The sequence below is a fragment of the Notolabrus celidotus genome, chromosome 16, assembly GCF_009762535.1.
Source record: "Notolabrus celidotus isolate fNotCel1 chromosome 16, fNotCel1.pri, whole genome shotgun sequence".
Classification (NCBI taxonomy): domain Eukaryota; kingdom Metazoa; phylum Chordata; class Actinopteri; order Labriformes; family Labridae; genus Notolabrus; species Notolabrus celidotus.
In genome coordinates, this window is record NC_048287.1 from 31,245,827 (window position 1) to 31,257,827 (window position 12,001).

Genomic DNA, 12,001 nt, shown 5'->3' on the forward strand with positions numbered 1-12,001 from the left:
CTGCAAAGACTTTTAACCCACACTCATGTCCTCAGTGACCATCAGGTGAATCACTTTGAGCTCAGTCACCCGGGCCAGCTTTGGGCCTGTAACCTGTAAAATGTGTCAGATTCATCCAGTAGCAACATTTCTCAGCATGCAACTACTGACACATTGAATCCCTGCATCACTGGGTCAAAGTTTAAACCACTGAAGGAAGAAGATCCACAAACACGACCGAGCAGACAGAGGCTGAATGTAACCTTAATCTAAAACCCCACACAGAGTTCCTTGACCCATTCTTCCAGCAGGATACCCTCACTGTCTGTGGATCTCACAGATCTGGAAGCCATAACAGCGCTCGGCGTTCGAGCCTCAGCGTGGCGTTACAGCGAGCCGCGGTGACCTGGAATCTGAGCCTGGAATCCAAGCCCGCCTCACTCCGTCCGACTGGGATGTGAACTCAGCCGTCACATCCCCACAGGAGCTGCTGCTGCTGCTGCACTGGTGGAACTGGGCTGAGGAGCCGGAGCAGCTGAAGACACACACACACACGCACACACTCACACACGCACACACACTATGACCCAGCAGGACAGGCTGTAAATCAGCGTCCTGTAGTACGAGGCTATATTTCTTCTGTTGTTGCTACAAGGAGGTTAGCTATTTCTGAGAAGTGGAGCATGAGGAAGAGGAGAGAAGAAGGAGTCGGAAGATGGAAGGATGAAATCATAATAATGAAGACATAGAGGAAGAAGAGAGGGAGTGAATTGAACTCCTTCTTTCAGTGAGCAAAAGGTCAAACTGTGTACGAAGCCGTTGTCTGAGTTGGAAGAAGCTGCAGGGCTGATTCCTCTGAGGCTGTTGAGGAATCAATGTAGTTGCAACTGATGGACTCAAGGTGCACTTGGACCAAGAGTCCAGGGGTCTTTTAGCCCCCAGAACTACTTTACCCCTGAACTAAAAGGTTCCTGTGCCCCTATTGTTGTCTGCGTTTCAACCGTGGGCTGAAGTCCCGGGTAGATTGTGTAAATCAGTAAAAGTAAATGCACTACACCACCAGACCAGTAGAGGGCAGTAAAACAAAGAGGAGTGCCATTCATCACAGATGACACCATAGAAGCAGATGGACAGGCAGGTATCATTATGAGCATCACAACAGTTAGCCTGTTCGCATGAAGAGACTCAGCTGGTCTGTTTTAGATGGTGCTATATTTCATCACAGATGGATTCACTGAATCAACACGTGAGAGGAGATAAGCGCGAGTAGCAAAGACGTTTCAACACGGCTTTAAAATCCTTTTGAACTCAAAAAGCCGTGATCGCAGAGATCGCCCGGTGTTTTGGTTTAAACAGCGACCCTGTTAACTGGAGACTCTCAGCCGGATGCATCCCTCATAAACGTCTTTAGACCATCATTAAATATCTGATGAGGATATTTTGAAATCTTAATAAAAACTAAACTAGTTTGCATTCCCAGGAACTCCCTCTGTGTTTCAACAGCTGTGTAAACTCCACAAACACTGACACGTTCAGCTGAAGGTCTCCAGTTTACAGGGTCACTTTTAAAACCGTAACACCGGGAGGAGAGACGCATTCACGGTGGGCTGAGAGAAGACTACTGTTACAAGCTGCTAAATCAAGTGAGAGCAGACTCTCTGGGCTCTTAAAGGGACAGATGTTTGAGTAATCCTGCTTTTCTTATCCATTCAACAGAAACACTAACGCCTTGAAGATATTCATTTTGCATTATCCTGTTTATATCGATCATTAAAGGCGCAGTACGGAGTTTTTTACTGTCTCAGTGCATGACCTCATCACTCTGCATCCTGATAAGAGTTTCTGAACAAAGAAAAGTCGGTTAAAAAACAGGGTCTGGATTCATCTTTACCACAGAGGGTGATGGTGCTCATGGGAAATGCAGTCCTGAGTTCATCCAGAGGGGGCGCAAGAATCAACACAACATGAAAACTCCCTACAGTGCCTTTAATCAAGTGTATAAAGGTGCATTTCGACTAAGAGTTCTGGGGTATTACAATCGTACAGACACTGACACTTTCAGCTGAAGGTCTCCACTTTACAGGGTCACTTTTAAAACCGGAACACCGGGAGGAGAGACGCATTCACGGTGGGCTGAGAGAAGACTACTGTTACAAGCTGCTAAATCAAGTGAATCACAGATGTGTGTGATGTTATTGTGGATGGAGGGAATAAAAACACTGAGGTTAATCTACCAATCAGACACGTTCAGGATTGCAGGCCCCGCCCCCTGAAAGTCCCGGGACCTTTGAAAAGTACTACCCCTCTAGCAGGGCCTTTTTAGAGGGGAGATTATCTACCCCTGAACTAAATGTATCACTTTGTCAAACATTAAAGGCTATGCATCAAGTTTTGTCTGTAAAGATGCTCTTATTGTGAAAATCCTGTGTGTTGCATTACTTCCTTGTTATTATTCTTTGTGTCTGTTTTTCAAATGTATTCAAATTGTTGCTCGCAGTTTTGAGACGTCACTGGAACACGTCTCACAGACTGCACGTCCCTGATCTGTCTCAGAGGTGGTGTGATCCTCCCACGCTGCAGAAATGTACTTTAATGTTTGACCATGAAAACAAAACTGGTGAATCAGCAGCCTCAAGGAGTAAAGTGAGGTAGAGCAATAAAGACAAAGATGCAAATGTGATGTAATACTGATTCCTTGTTTTCTGTCTGAAACAGAAGTATATGCACAGACTAATCTACGGTGGCCGACAAGGGCAGACGATCTTCATGAGGAGAAACGAGCTGAAGCGATGCAAATTCAAAAATACAACTCCTGCAGAAGTCCTAAAAAAACACCAAACATCTGCAAATGAAGGAAAGGTGCTGCAAAGAGCCAAAACACATGATGCAAATAAATGTACTCTTCAGGTTTGGGAGCATCCTTTGATGGGGTACAGTTTAAAGTGTGTGGAGAACCTGCATCTCAAATGGTGTTGTAACACGACCAAGTTCTGCCTGCTGACAATCTGCTCTGTGCTCAACAAACCAACCAGCCGACAGTTTGTAAGACTAAGTATGCAAATCAAGGTAACCGAGTGAAAAGCAGCACAAAACCCACGAAGAAGAAAGAAACATTCACAAAAACCTTCAATTTTACAATCTCCTGCACACTGATTGGCTGAACCGCAGAGGGAAGTAACCAATCAGATAATGGTGGATGTTGGAAAGCAGCTGCAGAGGGTTGCCTGCTGGTTGCATCAGTCAGCATCTCTCTCTCTCTCTCTCTGCTTATAGCCAAGGTCACTTTACCACTTCTACACATCTCTCATGTCAACAAGCTGCAGAAGTGTCGCTGCACCGCTGCTGTCAATCTCTTTAATGCACGGGCACGAAACACTGAGCTACAGACGCCACGGTGAGGTCACGCAGAGCTCCGCTGGGTACGTGACGGACGGACTGAGTGGAAGAGGACGGATGCAGATTGAAACCTCAGGTCAACTACGGACGAGAAACAAGTACCAACAGTTTGTTTTGGTGTCTTTATCACAATCAGAATCTGTTATATTAAAGAAAAGGGTATGACCCTAAAATAATGGGGACCCATTGATAAGGGTTAGGATTAGGGTTAGGGTTAGGGTTAGGGTTAGGATTAGGGTTAGGATTAGGGTTGGGGTTAGGGTTAGGGTTTGGATTACGGTTAGGGTTAGGATTAGGGTTAGGCTTAGGGTTTGGATTAGGGTGAGGGTTAGGGTTAGGATTAGGGTTAGGGTTAGGGTTAGGGTTAGGGTTAGGGTTAGGATTAGGGTTGGGGTTAGGGTTAGGGTTTGGATTACGGTTAGGGTTATGATTAGGGTTAGGGTTAGGATTAGGGTTAGGGTTAGGGTTAGGATTAGGGTTAGGGTTAGGATTAGGGTTAGGGTTAGGGTTTGGATTACGGTTAGGGTTATGATTAGGGTTAGGGTTAGGATTAGGGTTAGGGTTTGGATTAGGGTTAGGGTTAGGGTTAGGGTTTGGATTAGGGTTAGGGTTAGGGTTAGGATTAGGGTTAGGGTTAGGGTTAGGGTTAGGATTAGGGTTAGGGTTAGGGTTAGGGTTAGGATTAGGGTTAGGGTTAGGATTAGGGTTAGGGTTAGGGTTTGGATTAGGGTTAGGGTTAGAGTTAGGGGTTAGGGTTAGGACTAGGGTTAGGGTTAGAGTTAGGGTTAGGGTTAGGGTTATGATTAGGATTAGGGTTAGGGTTAGGATTAGGGTTTGGATCACGGTTAGGGTTATGATTAGGGTTAGGGTTAGAGTTAGGGTTAGGGTTAGGGTTAGGACTAGGGTTAGGGTTAGGGTTAGGACTAGGGTTAGGGTTAGAGTTAGGGGTTAGGGTTAGGACTAGGGTTAGGGTTAGAGTTAGGGTTAGGGTTAGGGTTAGGATTAGGGTTGGGGTTAGGGTTAGGGTTAGGGTTAGGGTTAGGGTTTGGATTACGGTTAGGGTTAGGGTTAGGGTTAGGGTTAGGATTAGGGTTAGGATTAGGGTTAGGGTTAGGGTTAGGATTAGGGTTAGGGTTAGGGTTAGGGTTAGGATTAGGGTTAGGACTAGGGTTAGAGTTAGGGTTAGGGTTAGGGTTAGGGGGTTAGGGTTAGGGTTAGGGGTTAGGATTAGGGTTAGGGTTAGGGTTAGGGATTCGGTTAGGGTTAGGGTTGGATAGGGTTAGGGTTAGGGTTAGGATTAGGGTTAGGGTAGGGTTAGGGTTAGGATTAGGGTTAGGGTTAGGGTTAGGATTAGGGTTAGGGTTTGGATTAGGGTTAGGGTTAGGGTTAGGGTTTGGATTAGGGTTAGGGTTAGGGTTAGGATTAGGGTTAGGGTTAGGGTTAGGGTTAGGATTAGGGTTAGGGTTAGGGTTAGGGTTAGGATTAGGGTTAGGGTTAGGATTAGGGTTAGGGTTAGGGTTGGATTAGGGTAGGGTTTGGATTAGGGTTAGGGTTAGGGTTAGGACTATGGTTAGGGTTAGGTTTAGGGTTAGGGTAAGGGTTAGGACTAGGGTTAGGGTTAGAGTTAGGGTTAGGGTTAGGATTAGGGTTAGGGTTAGAGTTAGGATTAGGGTTAGGATTAGGGTTAGGGTGAGGGTTAGGGGTTAGGGTTAGGGTTAGGATTAGGGTTAGAGTTAGGGGTTAGGGGTTAGGGTTGAGGTTAGGGTTATGGGTTATGATTAGGGTTAGGGGTTAGGGTTAGGGTTAGGATTAGGGTTAGAGTTAGGGTTAGGGTTAGGGTTAGAGTTAGGATTAGGGTTAGGGTTAGGGGTTAGGTTTGAGGTTAGGGTTAGGGCTTATGATTAGGGTTAGGGTTAGGATTAAGTCCAGGGTTAGGGCTAGAGTCAATTACATCTATTAAACCTTGGCCAATAGGAATGACACACAGAAGTGGTTTTGAGTCTGCATTTTTTAGACTTTGGTTTCTTCAAAGTCTCCAAAGAATTCCTGTGATTTAATGTGTAATGCTGAGGTAAAGAAAGCATCATGACATCAGTGCATATCACTTGCAGGAACCTCTGCAGGACATTCCCTCCTCTGAATTATTCTTACATAAAAAAGAGATCTAATTATAGGGGCAGTATCCATTTCTTCATTTTCAATAAAGATGACTTTTTCATGAGACCACAGAGAAAGTTCTGAAGTGATTGAAGCCTTTTGATCGAGCTCAGAAGAAAATAAAGTTTCGATTTCAGCTCTTCTAAGAGATCTGAGAGGATTATTATCGCACATTAAAGGGTCACTCCTCCGACTATTAGCTTTCAAAATATTCCAACACTTGTTGGTATTCCCCTTTAAGTGGGTCACAATGTGTGTGAGGTGTGTGTGTGTGTGTGTGTGTGTGTGTGTGTGTGTGTGTGTGTGTGTGTGTGTGTGTGTGTGTGTGTGTGTGTGTGTGTGTGAGGTTGGAGGAGGTTTTCAGAGAAGTAAACAGAATTCCTGGCAGCTCCTCTCAGGTTGACCGGGTCGTACGGTCCTGGAATACCACACACACGGACCCAGGGAGGCAGGCAGTGCAGGCTTAGGATGCCTTCTGCTGGTGTGTGTGTGTGTGTGTGTGTGTGTGTGTGTGTGTGTGTGTGTGTGTGTGTGTGTGTGTATAGTAGGAGGGGGGGGGGTTTACAGTAGAGTCTTAAGATTCTCTGAATAGCAACCCCCAGAATATCTCCCCTCTCTGATTACGTGTGAGGTATCCGTTTGCTGCTGTCATGTTTGAGACGTTCAGTGTCGCTGCTCTTTTCCTGGACTGATCCCTGTTCACATAAAACTTCAAACTCTTCATTTCAGAGTCATGATGTTTGACTTTAGAGCCTTCATGCCCCAGTCTCACACGGGAGGTAGACCTTTTAAATATGCACATTAAGTCCACGTCTCTTTGGACTGTTACTGGTGTATCTGCTGTCCTGCTGGGAGCACTGGGCTTATAATGGGCAGTGATAACTGTCAGTCATCAGCAAAGAGACAGCTGCCGTCCTGTCAGCTGCTGCGACCTCAACTCAGTGAAAATGCTGCAGGAACGCAGAACCAAAGACAGACACTTGTGGGTGTTTTCTTTTCATTTTATGCATACTTAAAGCTGGGGTTGGTAATCAGATTTAGATCCACTTTTTGTTATACTGGTTAAAATGATCTTTATGTCCTGATGGTAATCAATACATAATGTGTTCTTAAAAAAGAGTGAAGAAAAGCTGCTATCTACAGCCGGAGTAAACCTGGGAAAACACCAACCAATCACCAGTTTTTGGGACCCAAAATTTTAAACCATTCAAATCCCTTCCTGCCGTTCTGCCCGCCTCCTGCGCGTACATTTCCCCGGCGTGCACTCTGAAGGCTGATTTATACTTCTGCGTCTCCCCTACGCAGCAGGGGCTGACGCGGACATGAGCACCACATACTTGTGCGTCGGTGTGTCCGTGTCGCGCAGCAATTCTCCGCCGAAACGCCTGAGGGCAGTGTGGTCTCTCTGATAGCCGGCCGCCTGCTTCCTGCCCCGCTACGATCTCTGTTTACTTTTCCACAGAGTTTCAGAGCGTGTTATGTTAATCTACAGCTGATACATGTTGCTGTTTATCATACAGACATGATTACATGAAGAATAGAGAGGAGGAGATGAAATACACGGCCGATGTGCGGCCGATGTCCGGGATCCCGGAAGTGTTGTAAATGCGGGAAAGACAAAGCCGCCGAGCGGACCAATCACAGAGCTTGCGGTCCGCGTCGGCTCTACGGGGAGTTACATTTTGGAGGAGGTGCACGTCAGCTACATGCGTAGGCCACGGCGTAGGTACAGGAGCTACGCGGACCCCCGGCGTAGGGTACGCCGTTGATTCAACACAGAAGTATAAATCAGCCTTGAGTCCCCGTCCCCTGCCTCTGCTTCCTCTGACTCTACTTACTGCCCCTCTCACTCCACCTCAGGCCTGTCCCCTCTGACCCCATGAGGTGCTTTCCTCAGGACTGTAGTCCAGATCAGAGTCTAAAAAGCTCTCACCACGGAGGCTCTGACAAGCAGAAGAATGAATGACATTCAGTAAGTCCTACAGAAATGTAGATGTACTGTAGCGTCTGTCCGGACGCTGTAGGGATGACGAGCCGATTCGTGAACACGTTGATCTTTAATAACTGGTCACTGTCGGCCGTTACCACGCCAACCAACAAAACAACAATCAAAGTTTGAATGAATGAAGAACTACTCCTCTTGTCTCTCCTCTCTCCAGCTCACACACTCTACACCTCTCCTGATGCCTTCACTGACCGTCAACACTGTAGGAATTAAGAGCATCTACACTGAACAGGTTTAACAAACAGTAGAGCTGTTACAGTGTTATATATGTGTTATAACTTTTCTCCTGATATCTTGTCACCAGTACAACTGGATAATGCTAGAATGACAGTTGTGAGTGCTAACAGCAGCCATGTTTGTTTGGGTTTTTAACTTTCACTATGAGAATGTTTTGGTGAGGACCGGTTTTGAATCAGTCACCATCATATGGTCGCAAGTCAGCGGCGCTCGTGCATGTGAGCGGGGGGGGCGTCGTTTTGGAGGAGGGGAGGGGTTAGACGGAGTCATAAGGAAATGCTACATTCAAATTCATGCTAGTTTTCCGAGACTGCCAACCCTAGCTTTAACACATTTTTTAACAAACTAGGGATTAAGAGAGGCTTTGCAATCAGAAAACTCAATACCAGGTTGGTTGCGTCACCTGCAGCCTGTTGGACCAACTGGGCGTAAGTTCAAACGTAGACTAGTTTGAACGTAATTTCTCATTTAGGATGAGTTTACACTCTACTAACGTTCCAACCTAACTCTTACACTTAGCTCCTTGTAGATGTAAAGTCCTCTGTAGAGTATACCAGCTGCCAAAGGTGGGACAATTTGGAGGATGAGGAGACACAGAGGGTTCTCCAAGCTATAATACATCGACAACGCGGTATCCATGAGAGATAACATCCTTTGGAGAAATATGATGACCAAGATATGTGCTTCTGACTATTTACATATGTTGTAGTTGATCATTTAAACACTCAATGTCACTGTTATTATACACACCGTAGATTAAGGCTTCAGGCTTTAGTTATCACCTTACTTGAGTTTGTTTAAAGGTGACATATCATGCAAAATGGACTTTTTAATGGTTCTCTACCTGAAATATGTGTCCCTGTCTACACTGGCTTCACTCTGGTTCTTACAGCAGTAACAACCTGACAGAGAATCAACTTTCTTCTGGACAAAGTCTATTTATCTGTTTCTGGTGAGTCTCAGTTTCACTGTTAACAGCTACACACAGGCGTCACTATTGCTTACATCAGTGGTACGAACCCGATTCAGAAACAGGGGTATTTTGGGTTTCTCTGTGCTGCATTGTAAGACAAATACATAAGGAATGATGCACACTGAGCAGGTGGTTCTTTGACTTTGAACAGACTCTCTCTCCCATAGCCGCCCGCTCACTAATAACACATAAACTCAACTTTTTCACACCTGTTGTAACCGTATCTTGCACACTGTTGAACTTGCACACAGTAGCATACTGCTTTTCTTGTTATCTCCCTCGTGATTCGTTGAACCTTCAAAGACACGGCGGCAGATTTATCGGCCTCAGAGGAGCTCAAACCCCGCTCAGATATTCACCGACGGAGACGAACAGCTCGGTTATCTGACAGCTGAGAAAACACGACTGTCGAGTGAGCAGCTCAGAGGACACGGAGGAACACCAACCTCCCTGAAGTTTCACACACACTGTGCAATTACTCCCTCACACACACACACACACACACACACACACACCCACACACACACACTTTGTAAAGGCTGGGTGGGAACATGTTTCGATCTGCAGAGAAACATGAACACAGAAACAAGACGCTCTTTAATCTCAACACTTTAAAACAACGTTGAGCTCAATCGTCTGCAGCTTTGACAGCTTTTGGCCAGCGCACACACTCACAAACACACACACACACACAAAAACACACACACACACACTTTGATCTGAATCTAGAACAAAGTAAAGGGAGTATTTGATTCGTTTGACCCGAGCTGCTGAAACCAGAGCTCTTATTTCACCGCTAATCTGTATTCTGAAAGCGTTGGCAGGCTGACTGTGTACACCCACCGCCCTCTGTGAGTGTGTGCGTGTGTGTATATGTGTGTGTGTGTGTAAGAGAGCTGTATCTGAATGCTAAGAGCTTGTGTCACCTCAGACTCCGACCTCACCTGTAAAGACGCTGATGTTGCTTGAATTGCTGTGTGAGAAAGACACGCTCGGCACTTCAATTAGATAAGAGCGAAAAACCAACATCAGTATTCATCTGAAGCCATTCCAGCTTCGTAATTCTTCCCCAGTTTGTGCTTTATTAAAGGTCTCTGAATTAACAATCTCAGAAGAACCCATCAGCTTTTGTCTGAGTCGATATAAACCTCAGGGAACAATGGCCTACCTCCCTGTATTTCTGGTTTAGCAATAAGAGACTGAGCTAAGACTAGCTGCTTTGTTTACAGTGAAGTGACCATGTGTTCATATTAAAAACAAAGCGAAACTCACTCCTCAAGATATGTCATTAAGTCATTTGCATTTATTAAATCATTTGTTCCTGTTGAGAACACAGTTTCACTGTAAACAGTAAGTCATAAAGAGGTTTAACTCAGATTTACATGATGTAAGAACCTGACAAAGAAGCAGATTTTCTTGCACATTTGAAGCAACTACTCGTCTGTTTCTGGTGAGTCTCAGTTTCACTGTAAATGGTAAGTAACACGGGGGTTTCACTATAGCTTACATTAGCTATAAGGACCAGACAAAATACAGATGTTCTTGTGGGAAATGTAGCATCTATTCACCTGTTTCTGTTGAGTCTCAGTTTCACTGTAAATAGTAAGTTACAACCAGGTTTAACTCAGATTTACACGTAGGAAGAACCTGACAAAGAAGCAGATTTTCTTGTAGAATTAAAGCAACTACTCATCTGTTTCTAGTGAGTCTCAGTTTCACTGTGAGTAAAAAATGAAACACATGCTTTACTTGTGTTGACATGTGGTAAGAACCTTTCAAAGAACTAGGTTTTCTTGTGGAAATAAAAGTAGCATCTATTTTTCTGTTTCTAGTGAGTCTCAGTTTCACTGTTAACAGCTACACACAGGGTTCACTGTGGCTTACATCAGTGGTATGAACCCGGTTCAGAATCAGATTACCATGAAAAATGTGACACCTATTCATCTGTTTCTTGTGAGTCTCAGTTTCATTGTTAAATATAAGTTACATATAGGGTTTACTCTAGTTTATGTCAGCGTTAAGAACTCGACAAAGTAACAGATTTTCTTCAGAGTCTCAGTTTCACTGTAAATAGTTACACACAGGCTTCACTACGACTCAAGTAAGAGGTAAAAACCAGATTAAGAAACAGCTTTTCTTTTAAAAAATGTAGCACCTATTCATCTGTTTCTGGGGAGTCTCAGTTTCACTGTGATTAGTAAATTAAACAGAGACTTAGTTCTCTCTTACATGTGATAAGAATGTGGTATGAGCACGACAAAGAAACAGACTTTCTTTAGGAAATGCTGCACCTATTTATCTGGTTCTCGTGAGTCTCAGTTTCACTGTGAGTAAGAAATGAAAAACATGCTTTACTTGTGTTGACATGTGGTAAGAACCTGACAAAGAACTAGGTTTTCTTGTGGAAATAAAAGTAGCATCTATTTATCTGTTTCTAGTGAGTCTCAGTTTCACTGTTAACAGCTACACACAGGGTTCACTGTGGCTTACATCAGTGGTATGAACCCGGTTAAGAATCAGAGTTTGTTTTAAAAATGAAGCACCTATTCATCTGTTTCTGGTGTGTCCAAGCGGCAACCTCTTGTCTCAAAATTTGAAGCCTGTAACGGATGCGAAGTCCATTATTTATACAGTCTATGGTCTGAGTCTCAGTTTCACTGTAAACAGTGAGTTACACAGAGGTTTCACTATGGCTTACATTAGCCATAAGGACCTCAAAAAGAAACTGATTTTCTTGCAAAAATGCAGCAACTATTCATCTATTCAACTATTCAACTATTCAAAAAACGGATGTTCTTGTGGAAAATATACCATCTATTTATCTGTTTCTGGTGAGTCCCAGTTTCATTGTAAATATAGAGTTACATTGAGGCTTTATTCTGGTTTACATCAGCAGTAAGAACCTGAAAAAGAAACAGATTTTCTTGCAAAAATTCAGCAACTATTCATCTGTTTCTGGTGAGTCTCAGTTTCACTGTAAATAGTAAGTAACACTGAGGCTTCAGTGTGGTTTACATCAGCAAATAAAAAATTAGAGGTCAAGCTTTGTCATGCCTGCCCTCAAGAGAAGAAAGAGGAAGAAGACAGGATGTTAACTCAGCCTTCCCTGCCTGCTCTTCTTCTGCACACTTTTTTTTAGTCACTGTTCCTCAGACTAGGACCAGACTCCATACAGAAACTAGAACACTTCCCATATTAAAATCCAGGACCTGCTTGCAGATTCTACATTTCCACACAGAATCTGTGAACAGAGG